General features: G+C 41.8%; 1 protein-coding gene across 1 annotated transcript in view; it reads right to left on the bottom strand.

The window, feature by feature from the left end:
• Nucleotides 1-12,617, bottom strand: part of LYPD6B (LY6/PLAUR domain containing 6B) — a 116,102-nt gene that overhangs the window by 42,786 nt on the left and 60,699 nt on the right. Inside the window, exon 6 of the mRNA XM_011971466.1 lies at nucleotides 11,062-11,090. The gene's annotated coding sequence lies outside the window, so the exon portion shown is untranslated. The remainder of the gene's footprint in view (nucleotides 1-11,061; nucleotides 11,091-12,617) is intronic.

The following is a 12,617-nucleotide window of genomic DNA, read 5'->3' as shown; positions in this document are numbered from 1 at the left end:
TTGGACCACTGAACAAGGCATAATCACATGCTGTATCAACTCTGACCTGAAATCACCTCTCCAAGAAGAGCTTTGCCCTTACAAATCCACGCATGTGGTCGGGCAGGTTTTGAAGCCCATGAAGACTGGTCTGAAGAAGGAGATCCTGCTGCTGATACCTTAATGGAAGGAGGGTGATATGGTTTGGCTGTGTCCCCACCCAAATCTCATCTTGAATTGTAGTTTCCATAATCCTCACATGACATGGGAGAGACCCAGTAGAAGGTAATTGAATCATTGGGGTGGCTATCCCCATGCTGCTATTCTTGTGATACTGAATGAATTCTCACAAGGTCTAGTAATTTTATAAGGGGCTTCTCCCTCTTTTGCTCATTCTTCTCCTTCCTGCTGCCATGTGAAGAAGGACATGTTTGCTTCCCCTTCTGCCATGATTGTAAGTTTTTTGAGGCCTCCCCAGCCATGCTGAACTATAAGTCAATTAAACCTCTTTCATTCGTAAATTACCCAGTCTCAGTATATCGTTAGCCGCATGAGAACAAACTAAAACAGAAGCATATGGAAATTGAGGAGGAAATGAGCCAAAAGGGCAGAGGGTAGAAACCAGGGGCCTGGGAGCCATAAAGCAGGGTGCTTGAATTGAAGACATGCAATTCAGGATGGAGGGGAATCACAATGCCTTGGGCTCTCACATAGATCACCAGTTTTTATTGTAGATCCTGGGAAAGAAACCACAAAGCAAATTTCAGTAAACCAACACATCTTCAGCAGCATAGTGCCAATGTTCTTACATCTTTAAATAATGGAGAAGAGCATTGAAAAAATATTTTTCTTATTCAAACCCTTTCCCTGCCATCCATATGTTACTGTAAACACGTGGCATTTCTTGAGTCCTCTTTTCCATATACTCCTTTCCTCTCCACCCATCCCACTCACAGATATAAAGCAATAACAAGAAAATAGGCTGGGGATATGGGATCAAAAAAAAAAAAAAATCAGACTTCAAAAAAAAGCTCTCACATAAGGAATGAGAAAAACAGAATTCCTATCCTTGAGTTATAAAAACTGAAAGGGAAGGGGAATTTTGTAGACCCAGAAAGTGATGAAATGAGGAGAAAGACATCAAGTTTACCCAAAAGGTAATAAAATATTTTATTTGTTTTTTGATTATGAAAAAGAAAATAAATCATTAAAATGACTGTCAGAATGCCTCAAGGACAAGAGCATGGAATAGGACTTGGTTATAAATGTTGTGGAGAGTAATAAAAGACTTGGTGTTGTTTCCTTAGCATTTGCCTGGGCTGAGCCTTCCTATTTCAACACAGGAATCACAGACAATGGTAAAGTCAATCCGCTCCTGGGCACACATTATTGCCTTTCCATTCAGGCCTTATCCGAGAGTACCAGAGTGGCGGCTCCCACCTGCAACCAGGTCCTATCTCACACTGATCCAACAGGACATGCTGGCAAACTGCCAGGGCTTCAGGATCACCATTTGTTTCATTTTCACAGCCACTAATTATTTCATATATGCCTGCTTATAAAACATTTATTTTTCTTAGTTCTCAGGATTCAAGATGAAGAAGACAAGGCTCCTGCCCCAAGGAGCTCTGTCTAAAGTCTAAAGGGCCTTGGATTAATTCTGATGTTGTTTAATGATGTATTTCAAGTGCCTGAAGACAGAGAAAGGTGATAGGATAGCTCTTATAACAGTGACTGTTGGTTTTATTTAAACCTAGGAAGGATTAGTTGAGAATTTGTAGAAAAAAGGTAGGATTTTCTATTAACCCACAAACTTACATTCAGCATTCTGCCTTGAGTATTTTCTTTTGATTTTCTACATGCCAGGTTCTCCCATAAACCATGATGTTTCAAAATACAGCCCCTACACAAAGCTATGTGTCTCTAGATCTGTAATAAATACAAATATTAAGACTTTTGAAATAAACTGAACCTTGAAATGAACTGAACACACATGGCTATCAATATGATTTCTATAACTACCCATACATCCAAATTCAATCCAGGACAATGCAGTCTCACATTTGTCTCCCAAATCAGGCACAACAGGGCCTAAGAATAGCACGGAGAACAGTGACGTGATAGAAGACAGATGGTATTTGTAAAATGGAAATGACTCCAGCTGCCTTTCAATACTCCTCATCTATGATGGCACATGTCAAGTGTGAATGCCCTCTTAGCACTGTCACAGAACAAGGCCTGAAAAAAGGTTTACTAAAATCCCCCATGAATACTGAGTGGCTAACATGCAACATGACTATGAAATTACAAGCAAGAGGTACAGGCAAATAGCTATCCATTTTCATAGCTGTATCTTTGCCCTTGTGACCAACCAGACTAGCTGTATCATCTGGTCACTCATATAATCACTCTGTACTGACCATTAAGATGTCCACTTTTGGCAATACTGACCAATACAATTTCCCAAATAGAGACATGGCTGAAGACCTGGGCCTATGAAATATCTTTCTAGAAGGAGCCACAGCTTCCATCTCCAAGGCACATTTATATAATTCACATTACTAAATAGAAACCATGGCCCTAGACTCCCATTGCCTGGAGATTTTTATTCAGTGGAAACCAAAATGCACCAGCCTGGATGACTCAGGGGGAGTGGTAATGATGGGATGAGTAATCATTCTCTTGAAGTTGCTAGTTAGGATAAGAACAGTTGTTCATTACCTGACGGGACAGGTTTCTCAGGCTGGCAGGGAACAGAACAAATAAATCAATGTCGCTTTCCTCCCTAACATCTTAAAACCCTGTATTTAAAGTCTGCATTTCAGCTCACAGCTCAAGGAAAACAATCCCCAGAACTATCCATTTGGCCTCTGGTGATAGCAGGGATCGACTGAAGATAGGTGAAAAATGGAAGAGAAGAGATGTGTAACTTTAGTTTCAGGAGAGAAATCCTATGGGAACACTAGCTGGTTGTCTTTCTTAGGTCACTCCCTTGGTTATTTTAGGAATCCCTTGTATACAACTAATGCAATGTCTTTTTGAAACAAGCCAAACACACACGTTGACAAGGAACAGTAAAAGTCTCTAAAATGGCAGTCCAGTTTAAAGACTTGACAATTGAGAACCTTATCCCCTTCAAGGTCATGCTCCAATCAGACTTCCAGAGTACCACTTCCTCCTGTTTGGTCAATCAGGACTACCAATGCCTGCCAGCTTTGCTTTTTAGTAGGTTTGGTTAATTAACATGAGTTTGCTTTTGGTTTTTGCTAACATTGCCTGTTTTGGGGAATCAGTGGTGCCCAGGAGAAGGACATGAGTGTGATATGTGTGTTGAAGATGGACAGGTGAGAGACAGCTGGGTCTCTCACCTAGACCTCCAAGAGCAGGTCCATGAATGAATTAGGGTATTTCCTAATTAATCTGAATTAATCATTTCCTAATTAATCTGAATCTCCTTACCATTTCCATACTGCATTACTCTAATTTACCCTTTTTGAGGGGATATGTTAAAATACAGTTTAATTACAAATGAAGCACTATTTAAAAACCTATAGAAAATACACTGATTTAATAGATGACAAGTAACTGTCTACGTAATTGTTGCCCATGAGAGTTTTGTTAGATAATACCTAAATAGGCTCATACCATGTGTGATTTTGGCAACAATCTGTTTGGGTACCCTGCTAAGGCCCCAAAGTAAACCTAAAAAGACTTGACCACACGCTTGATCAAAGCATACCTGAGGCTTAATGCAAAAGAGAAGTTAGGCCCCTATGATCAGAGTGTGTGCTGCAGGTTACATTATTGTCCAAACACATTCATTCATCGTCTATCTGGCGATTACACAGATCTGCCATCCAGGAGTAACAACCTTTACTCTTTTTCTTCTAGCAAGGACCTCCATTCAGAGAACAGGCATGGGGAGACACAGCTGATAACAGACAGAACTCAATATTCACAGTTTAAATATGGAAATGACTATGGTGAGAACAGGCAAATCATGCATGGGCTTGCCATGTTGAGACACAGAAGAGGTTTTCATCTCCATTCTAGAAAGACTTCCTGAGGATAAAATTTCAAGGGCAGCTTAAGGTTAAATTTTGAATGCAATGCTTTGGTTGGATTATTGATAACAAGCTTTAAAGAAGGTGCCACTGAGGATTATGAGAACGTTGCTAAAGTGGCTGCTACTGTGGACTGGAATCTGACGGGTGCATGTGCAAATGTGTAAATATGCCTTTAGCCATTCAAAGCACCATTCCCAGCTTGTCTTCGTCACCAAGAACCAGCCTAGAGCAAGGTTTTTTTTTTTTTTTTGAGACAGAGTCTCACTCTGTTGTCCAGGCTACAGTGCAGTGGTGCAATCTCTTGGCTCACTGCAAATTCCGCTTCCCTGGTTCAAGCGACTCTCCTGCCTCAGCCTCCTGAGTAGCTGAGACTACAGGCAAATGCCCCTGCACCTGGCTAATTTTTGTATTTTTTGTAGAGATGGGGTTTCGCCATGTTTGCCATGCTGGTCTTGAACTCCTGACCTCAAGTGACCCACCTGCCTAGGCCTCCCAAAGATTACAGGCATGACCCACCACACCTGGCCCAAAGTTCCTTTTTAAAAAAACAAAAAACAAACATAAAAAAAAACCCTCTTTCTATGTTTATTATTGTTAAGCAATCATCATCACTGCAAAGAAAAAAATCAAAAGAAGGGGCTCCCACAGAGTTTCAAGTATTGTCTTTCCTGCAACACTGGTCATAAAACCAACAAGAAAGGGGAGCAATTAAACCCAGAAATCCTAGGGTGAGTCAGAATTGCAGTGATTTAAAGGAATTGCCACATCTGAAACATCCTCTATGGGGACAAGGTGAATGAAACCTCCCTTTCAGGAAGCACGATGACTTACTCATGCACATGAGGACCCTGTGGTAAACCACAATTTTCTGAGCCCACTAAATCATGCCTTCTCCCCTACTGTCCCAGAAGACCCAGCTGTCTCTCATCTATAACTCACCACACACATACCACACTCACATCCTTCTCCTGGGCACCACTAGTGCCCCAAAATAGGCAATGTTAGCAAAAGCCAAAGGCAAACTCATGTTAATCAACCAAACCTCCTAAAAAGCAAAGCTGCAGGCTTTGGTAGTCCTGATTGACCAAGCAGGAGGCAGCAAAAAGGACACTGGTAGGTTTGCCAGATACATCACAGAAAGCAATTAAGTTTACGGCAGGGTAAAAACAGCTCCAAAGCCCTCTGAAACAAAAGACGCTTCCTGCCTGTGGTCTGTTCTGGGCCATTCTGTCATAATGGCAGGCTGAGCTATTCAGCTGCAACAGCCAACAGTAAAACACTGTTTGGAGAGAGAAGCATCCCAATCTCTACTGCAGAGACCTGCCTGTCAGGTTTTCATTTCTATGCTAGGGTATAAACTGTCCCAGCTGGTTTGAATAAGAAAAGAGGAAAGTGAGCATCCACAAGAGAAAAAAAAAAAATTACTTGATGCAGGAGAAGATTGTAAACTCTTCAAGATTAGTTGAAGGAAAAGATTTTGAAGGTAACAGTTTCCAGTGGTATGGGGAAAATATCCCTAGGATGTCGTGGTCGACAAGCAAGAAAGCTGTCCTTCTGAGGAGTTTTTAGTGTGGGAAGGTGAGCGATGATGGGAGGGGCGGGGCAGTCTGCAGCCTGGGTCTCCCTAGTCCCCAATCTGTGATCTCTCCTCTCTGGTGGGGCCATGCATGTCCAGATTGCCCATTTTCCAGGTCAGATTCTAGCTGGAGTTCACATTAGGGTGAACATGCAAGTCCTCCCGAGTGCAAAGTTGTAGCAAACACTCTTGGTAGCAATGGAACAGACATTGATGCCAACCTGAGCCCACATAAGACGATGAGGGTGTCAGAAGGAGGCCAGTTGTAGAGTCAAGAGACAAGGATGGGATTTAAGGGAGATAAGATACTAGACAGCCAGAGTGACTTCCCTTAAGTCTTAGATTGGCAGTCTGTCCCTCACTCCAGAGCTAAATGGAGAGTGAGATATGGCCATCCTGGAGACGCAAGTCTAGTTCTGGCTCCTATATGTGTTCTATGCCCCTCAAACAGAAAGGGTCCCTAATTTATAGATGAGAAAACTGAGGCACAGAGAGGTTAAGTAACTTCTCATTGTAACTCATATTGGTACTATGAGCCACTTTATTCATGGCTGCAAGGATGACCTCAAAACTGTCGGCAAAATTTCATTTTTCTTAGATAAACCACCTGTTCTACCTGGACACTGGACTGAATTTAGTTCAACAAACCATAGATTAAAAAGGCTATCAACCCACCCTTTCCTTGGGATAGTCCTTAAACAAAAAGCTAAATAAACACAACATTCTTTTCTTTGGGGCTAAGTCTTTCGGATTACTTGAAGCCAAAAAATAAGAGGCTATCTGAAAGGTTATAGAGGACGTTATTAAATATCCTCATTCTTCAAATGCCTGTCAACCAAAGAGAAGAATAAGAACCCTCTACCCCCACCCCTCTCCCCAGGAAATACCGTTGGGCTCAGGAGAATTACTCTGTGTTCCATGGGATAATGAGTGTCTTTATTACATCTAATTAGGGTCTCCTATAATGTGACATAACCATTTTTGGTCACTTGGGTGTACCCAGAAAGGCCTAGCAACCATCTCTAAATAGCCAATCCCCGTCTCTAGAAAAACCACACAGTCCAAGAGAGAACTCTGCTAAGAGTCAGGAAGATGTAATTTCCATTAACTCAAGAAGCATTACGTTAACATGCAGACCCTGAAGCCTGACCTCCTGGGGTGGAATCCCAGGTCTACCACTTAGCTGTATGACTTTGAGGGAAGTCACTTAACCTCTCTGTGCCTCAGTTTCCTCACCTATAAGTTAGGGATAAAAATCATACCTATTCATAAGATTTTGTAATGACCAAATGAGTTATGATATGTAAAGGACTTCAAATAGTGCTGGGTATATAGTAAAAACAATATTAGTGCCTGCTTGTGTTGTTATTAACTTTATTATATTCTTAGGTACATTACTGAAGACCTCCACTTTCCAGACTTCTCTCAGATGGGCTGACAAGACCATCCCTATTCCAGGATTTTTAAAAGACAAAATAAAATAATTTTAAAATAAAGTAATTTCAGATTGCTTTTATAACAAAGTTAAGAGCCTGCAATAAATTTAAAATGGCCATGAATTCTTTGCAGCTACTCCAAGTTAGAGGTGGAGTCTATTTCCAATCCCCTCCCCTTGAATCTGGGCTGGCCCTGTAGCTTTCTTTGACCAACAGAATGTGGCAGAAGAGAGGCTATGTAATTTCTGAGTTTAACTTACAGTTTTTGCTCTTGTCTTCTTGCCAGAAAGTCTGTCATGTGAAGGAGGCTGAGCTAGCCTATTAGAGGGGGAGACGATGGGCAGAAATGAGTCATCCCAACTGAGATCCCCTAGATCACCTAGCTCCCAGGTACCAGCTAAGCGCAGCGGTATGAGTGACCCCAGGTGAAACTAACAGAAGAACCACCCAGCTGAGCCCAAATGGAAATGTTAGTAAAAGTGCCCAAATTGCTGACCCACAGAATCATGAGCAAATTAAACAGTTGTTGTTTTAAGCCACTATGTTTGAGATGGTTTGTTATGCAATAAATAACTGATGCAGAGCCCTCACTGATACAAATAAGGCTTTATTATCAATAGCATTTCAAACACACACACATAAAACCAGGCCACTTGGTTATTTGCCAGCAGGTTTACCAACCATCACATGGTGCTTCCAAGCTCTTATCTCACTGACCTAGGGCCAGTGAGGCAGCACATTCACTTGGAAAAAGCGAAGACCAATTAGTGATCAAATTTGGGAAGATGGAGGCAGCTTTCAGCACCAAGGTACAGTGCCAAGTTAGATCCTTGTAGAGGGATATCATGGGAATACAGGATTTTGTTTGTTCCTTTTAGTCTGCAATAGAATACAAAGCCAGAAATGCCTGAATTTGGCTTCCTTAGAAGCAGTGTTATTCCTGGGTCTTGGATATTGCACAACAGTGTGAGTAGATACCTTCATGGCATGAGTCAGAAAATTCAAGGTCAGCATCACTAAGGGAGAATCAGGGGAGCCAGTCAGAACCAATTGTGTCATTTCCATGGTCCAGATATGTGGCTCCAAGAATGCAGGAAGCCCTGAATGCCTTCATTTTATTCTGCTGGTCAAAGCAAGTGAAGGACTTCAGGATATGCCACTCCAAAACAGGCTGTATTAGTATGATTATTTTGAGCTGAAGGCATTCGAAAAACAGCAAATGCAGAGAGAGGCTTTCTCTGAGCTCCCCTTATCTGCCTAAAGACAGACAGACACTCTAAAAGAAACTAGGTTATCATCAATTCCCTCTACAGAAGTTTCATCAACCAGGGGAGATTAACTCTTATCACGGGTCAGGAGAATAGAACACACAACCCACCCAGACAAACTCTGTCACAAACTACCGTATCTCCCATCTATTCTTCTGAGGGCCCATTCATCTTCCCAAAAAATCATTTACTCTTCCCTTAGTTGCCTATATCCCTCCTCCCCTCTCTCCTGCAAAGAGAATATATGAGCTCCTAAATCTGACTGTATCTTTGGATATTGACTTTTTTTTTTCCTATGATGCACTCATGCATATAATAAATTTGCATACCTTTTCTCCTGGTAATCTGCCTGTTGTCAGTTTATTTCATAGACCCAGTTGTCGACCCCACAGGTTAGAGTGAAAGTCTTCCCTTCCCAACACAAGAGGATGATTACATTCTAAGCTTTGATTTTACTGTGACCTAAGCAAAAGGTTACTTCACTCCAGGGCACAGGGGTAAAAACAGCAATTTCCATAAATCAATGTTCCCTCTCCTGTAACATGAGGGAAGAACTGACACCCAAGTTTATAGGGAAATTACTCTGAAATATGTGATGAGAGGCTTTGGAAGCTTAAGTCTCCATTTGTTATAAACAAAGCTACCACATTGAAATGAAAACAATCTTACTCAATTATTTGATAAGCTGGACAGCCATGGTGCTAAAGGTTCTTACACAAGCCCGGTAGCCTTTGTCTGTGCATTACTTGTTTATTCATCTGTTTGTTGATTTCTTACCTTGTGCTATTTTGTGGGTATGTCAGCACGGAGGAAAAAGTTTGTTGAGGGTACAGAAGTGAGAATGGTAAGAATTATATAAAAGTAAGACACCTCTCCTTCCAAGAGCTTACAGGTCTGATCATCTTGAAAAACAAAATTCCCTGCTTAAAGCATCTCAGAGTAACTCCACTCAGCCCAACCAAAATTGCTGCATCTATTGAAACTACTCAGGTTATGAATCAAGAGAGCTCAGAAAACTCCTGACTGTGTGGAATCACAGAGCTGATGAGATGTTCACAGATGAAGATGCCATAAAATAAAGTAACTTACCCAAGAACATGCAGCTAGCTTTGGCGCGGAGCTGAATCTGGGCTCCAAGCAAGCAGGACTCCTGCCCCACCCCACAGAGACCCCTCTCAAGATGCAAGGTATTTACAATGTGAGGGGATACAGGCACCCCACAATTCCAACCCAGTTGCCCAGAAAACAGAAATTAGCTATCATATACGGTGAGCAGAAGCGCCACACTTATCATGTAGGAGGAAGTCAAGGATATAACTTCTTGTGGTGTAGACTTAAGGCTCTCTAACCACACACATTTAATAGAGTACTCAGCAGCCATTAAAATAGGCAAAAGCACAAGAAACGACTTGTGTTACATTTAAAGTTCAAAACTTAAGTACATAGAGACTATGTGAAGAAAGTCAATACAAAGGGGAAAACAACAGCAAAATGCACTAAAGTGTTCATGACTACAAGTGGCACCTTTTAAAATTGAGTGATTTTTACTCTTAATTCTTTCTGCTGTTCTCCATGGGCCAAATATGCTTTAATGATCTTGAACTACTAAAATGCTCTTGAATTTGTTGGCTACCTTCATGCAGAAGAGATAGCTAGAGTGTCAATAGCAGGTGGTGGTTGGGGCAAAAGGGAATGTGACCAGGGGCGAGTGTGGACATTGAGTAAAGCTCAGTTGTAAATACTCCGTGTTGGTTGGCCCCATTCGGTGCTGTTTAATTGGTTACATCCCAGTTCTGCCACTTTTTGGGTTGATTGTCTAACTTTGGGCAACTTACTAATCTCTTAGGTAAGCCTCAGTTTCATCAACTGTAAAAGGTGGATATTAATAGACCCTTCCTTACAGGAATGCTGTGCAGACTGAGTGACAATGCATACAAAATGCTTAGGGTGTTGCCTGGTAGACAGTAAGAATGAATAAATGTTACCTGTAGTGATGGTGGTGATAGAGATGGTTAATAATAGAGTTACATCTTATCACCACAGTGGTGATGATGATGATGATGATCCTGACACTGTTTAACACTGTAACTAACAATGAATTACGTTTCCTTGCTTTGGAAAATGACCCAATGTTCCCATATGTCTTATGACTAGACCGTCATTCCTCTGATCTTCATGTCCTTTGGGTTTCTTACTAGCAGATTCTCAAGTTGAAGTTACAGCTCACATACCACCCAATATGCCCTGGGGAAAAGAGTGATGATAATATACAAATTCCTGCTTGTTGCCTTGGACCTTATTAGCGTCATAAAATGTTATCCATTTAGAAAGGCATCTTAGTAGATATTTTACAGAATGCTGCTTTGTACTTGAAACATATAATTATAATTAACAAACACGGGGGCTAACAATTCAATCTGCTCTTTAGGCAAGAAACAGGAACATAAACATGGCCCTGGCCAGATCAGCACATAATCTTAGATGATTTCCTTTGCATGTTTCCTCCCTCTCTTCCAGCCATCAGATGCAAAGTGGGAGGCCTGTTTGACAGGCAGAAGGCCTCTTGGCTTGTAGTTGATAGTCTTGATAGCCAAGAAGACCACTGAGACAACCAGGCCCAGTCCCCGAAGCCTCACACAGGCATTCCTTGGCATTTGCCACCTGCCCTCAGAAAAACCAGACCTCTGATTTGATGTCTTCACCTAAAACAATGGAGTCAGGCCTGACACACTAACCTGGTCAGCCTATGCAATAAGCACCACATCTAAAACCAAAAGGCAAAATGCATCAAGTAAAAAGCAATCATCAATTAAACACATAACTTTCAATGTGCCCACGTCCATCCATCCTGTCTCTCTTCTTTGTTGGGGTAACACTCTTGTCCTGTTTTAGATCAGTAAATATTTTCTAAGGCTTAACATGTAAAGGTCCTATAACTACAAATGCTCAATAATTAGTGCACATGTGTTCTAAGTGTATTTAGCAATGCATTTCATTTAATGCAGACACTTTTGAACACTGCTCCACATCCCCGACACACCCCCTATCCACCACTGAGAAGACTACTCTGAGGAAGTTCTCTTTCAATTGACCAAATTAGCTTCTGTGGTAGGCGGAGAAGTCTTTGATCTACTAACCATTCGCTGAGCATGGGGACTCCCCTTTTTGGTTCACCAGAATTGTAACTTAAGCTCAAGCCAGGCTTCCAAACCGCAGGATCACAGTGAGCAGTGAGGGCTTAGGATGGGAAACCGGGCGAACTGCCGAGGAGATGGGAAAAAGACATGATCCCAGGACTTTCAGGAGTCCATTCCCAACAACCTAACCAGAGCTCCCAAATGAAAAGCCGAGGGCTGCTGTAACAGCTGCCATTCTTACCTTAAGAAAGAGAACGTGGTTGTCAGGCTCCTCTCTGGAACAGTGAAAAGGTTTGCACTCACAGTAATCAGCCTACCAGAGATAAAAAAGATAAGGTAAGAGCCACTGCTGACGATGAGTAACGTTCTTGAACAACTGGAATGTTTTCTAACAAAAGGCAGGTTTCTGGATGTTTGGAGACGTTTCAGAATAGAACAGCAATACAGTCAATTGAACAATATCAAATGCATGAAATCCCTGGAATCAAGTCAAGGTGGGGCCGTTAACATTACAGAGAGTGTGAGCTAGTGTTTTATTAACACACACCTGGGCCCCATCTAATTAAGACTGGTAATAATTGGTGAAATCATACACCTCATCACGTCCCTCCACAAAAATGGCTGTTTACCAAAGAGCTGGCAGAAGTCTGTATAACACCGGCATATATCAGGGTATTTGGCAGGCCGTAGCATTCACACATTCAACATATCCACAATGAAGACTCTGTGCCATTTACCCTGGTTTGGAAGACAGTCCTACCAGCTGATGAAATAATGACAACATGAGTCTTGAACCCAGATGAGGAGGTGGGAGGGAACTGGAATGTTTCCATACATGCATTCAAAGGAGCAAATATAAAAGACAAAACTTATGCCCAATTTTTTCTATTATATATTTATACCTTTTTTTTTTTTGTAAGAGATGGGATCTCACTCTGGCCCAGGCTAGAATACAATGGTATGATCACAGCTCACCGTAGCCTCAAATTCCTGGGCTCAAGCGATCCTCCCACCTTAGCCTCTTGAGTAGTTGGGACTTCAGGCATGTACCACCACACCTGGCTACTGTGATAGTTAATTTGATGCATCAACTTGGCAAGGCTATGGTGCCCCTCTGTTTGGTCAGACATCAGTCCATGCTGCCAAGAAGGTAT

This window comes from Mandrillus leucophaeus, unplaced genomic scaffold (assembly GCF_000951045.1).
Source record: "Mandrillus leucophaeus isolate KB7577 unplaced genomic scaffold, Mleu.le_1.0 Scaffold1225, whole genome shotgun sequence".
NCBI classification, from domain to species: domain Eukaryota; kingdom Metazoa; phylum Chordata; class Mammalia; order Primates; family Cercopithecidae; genus Mandrillus; species Mandrillus leucophaeus.
Note: the sequence above shows the minus strand (reverse complement) of the source record. Positions and strands in the feature narration are given on the sequence as shown.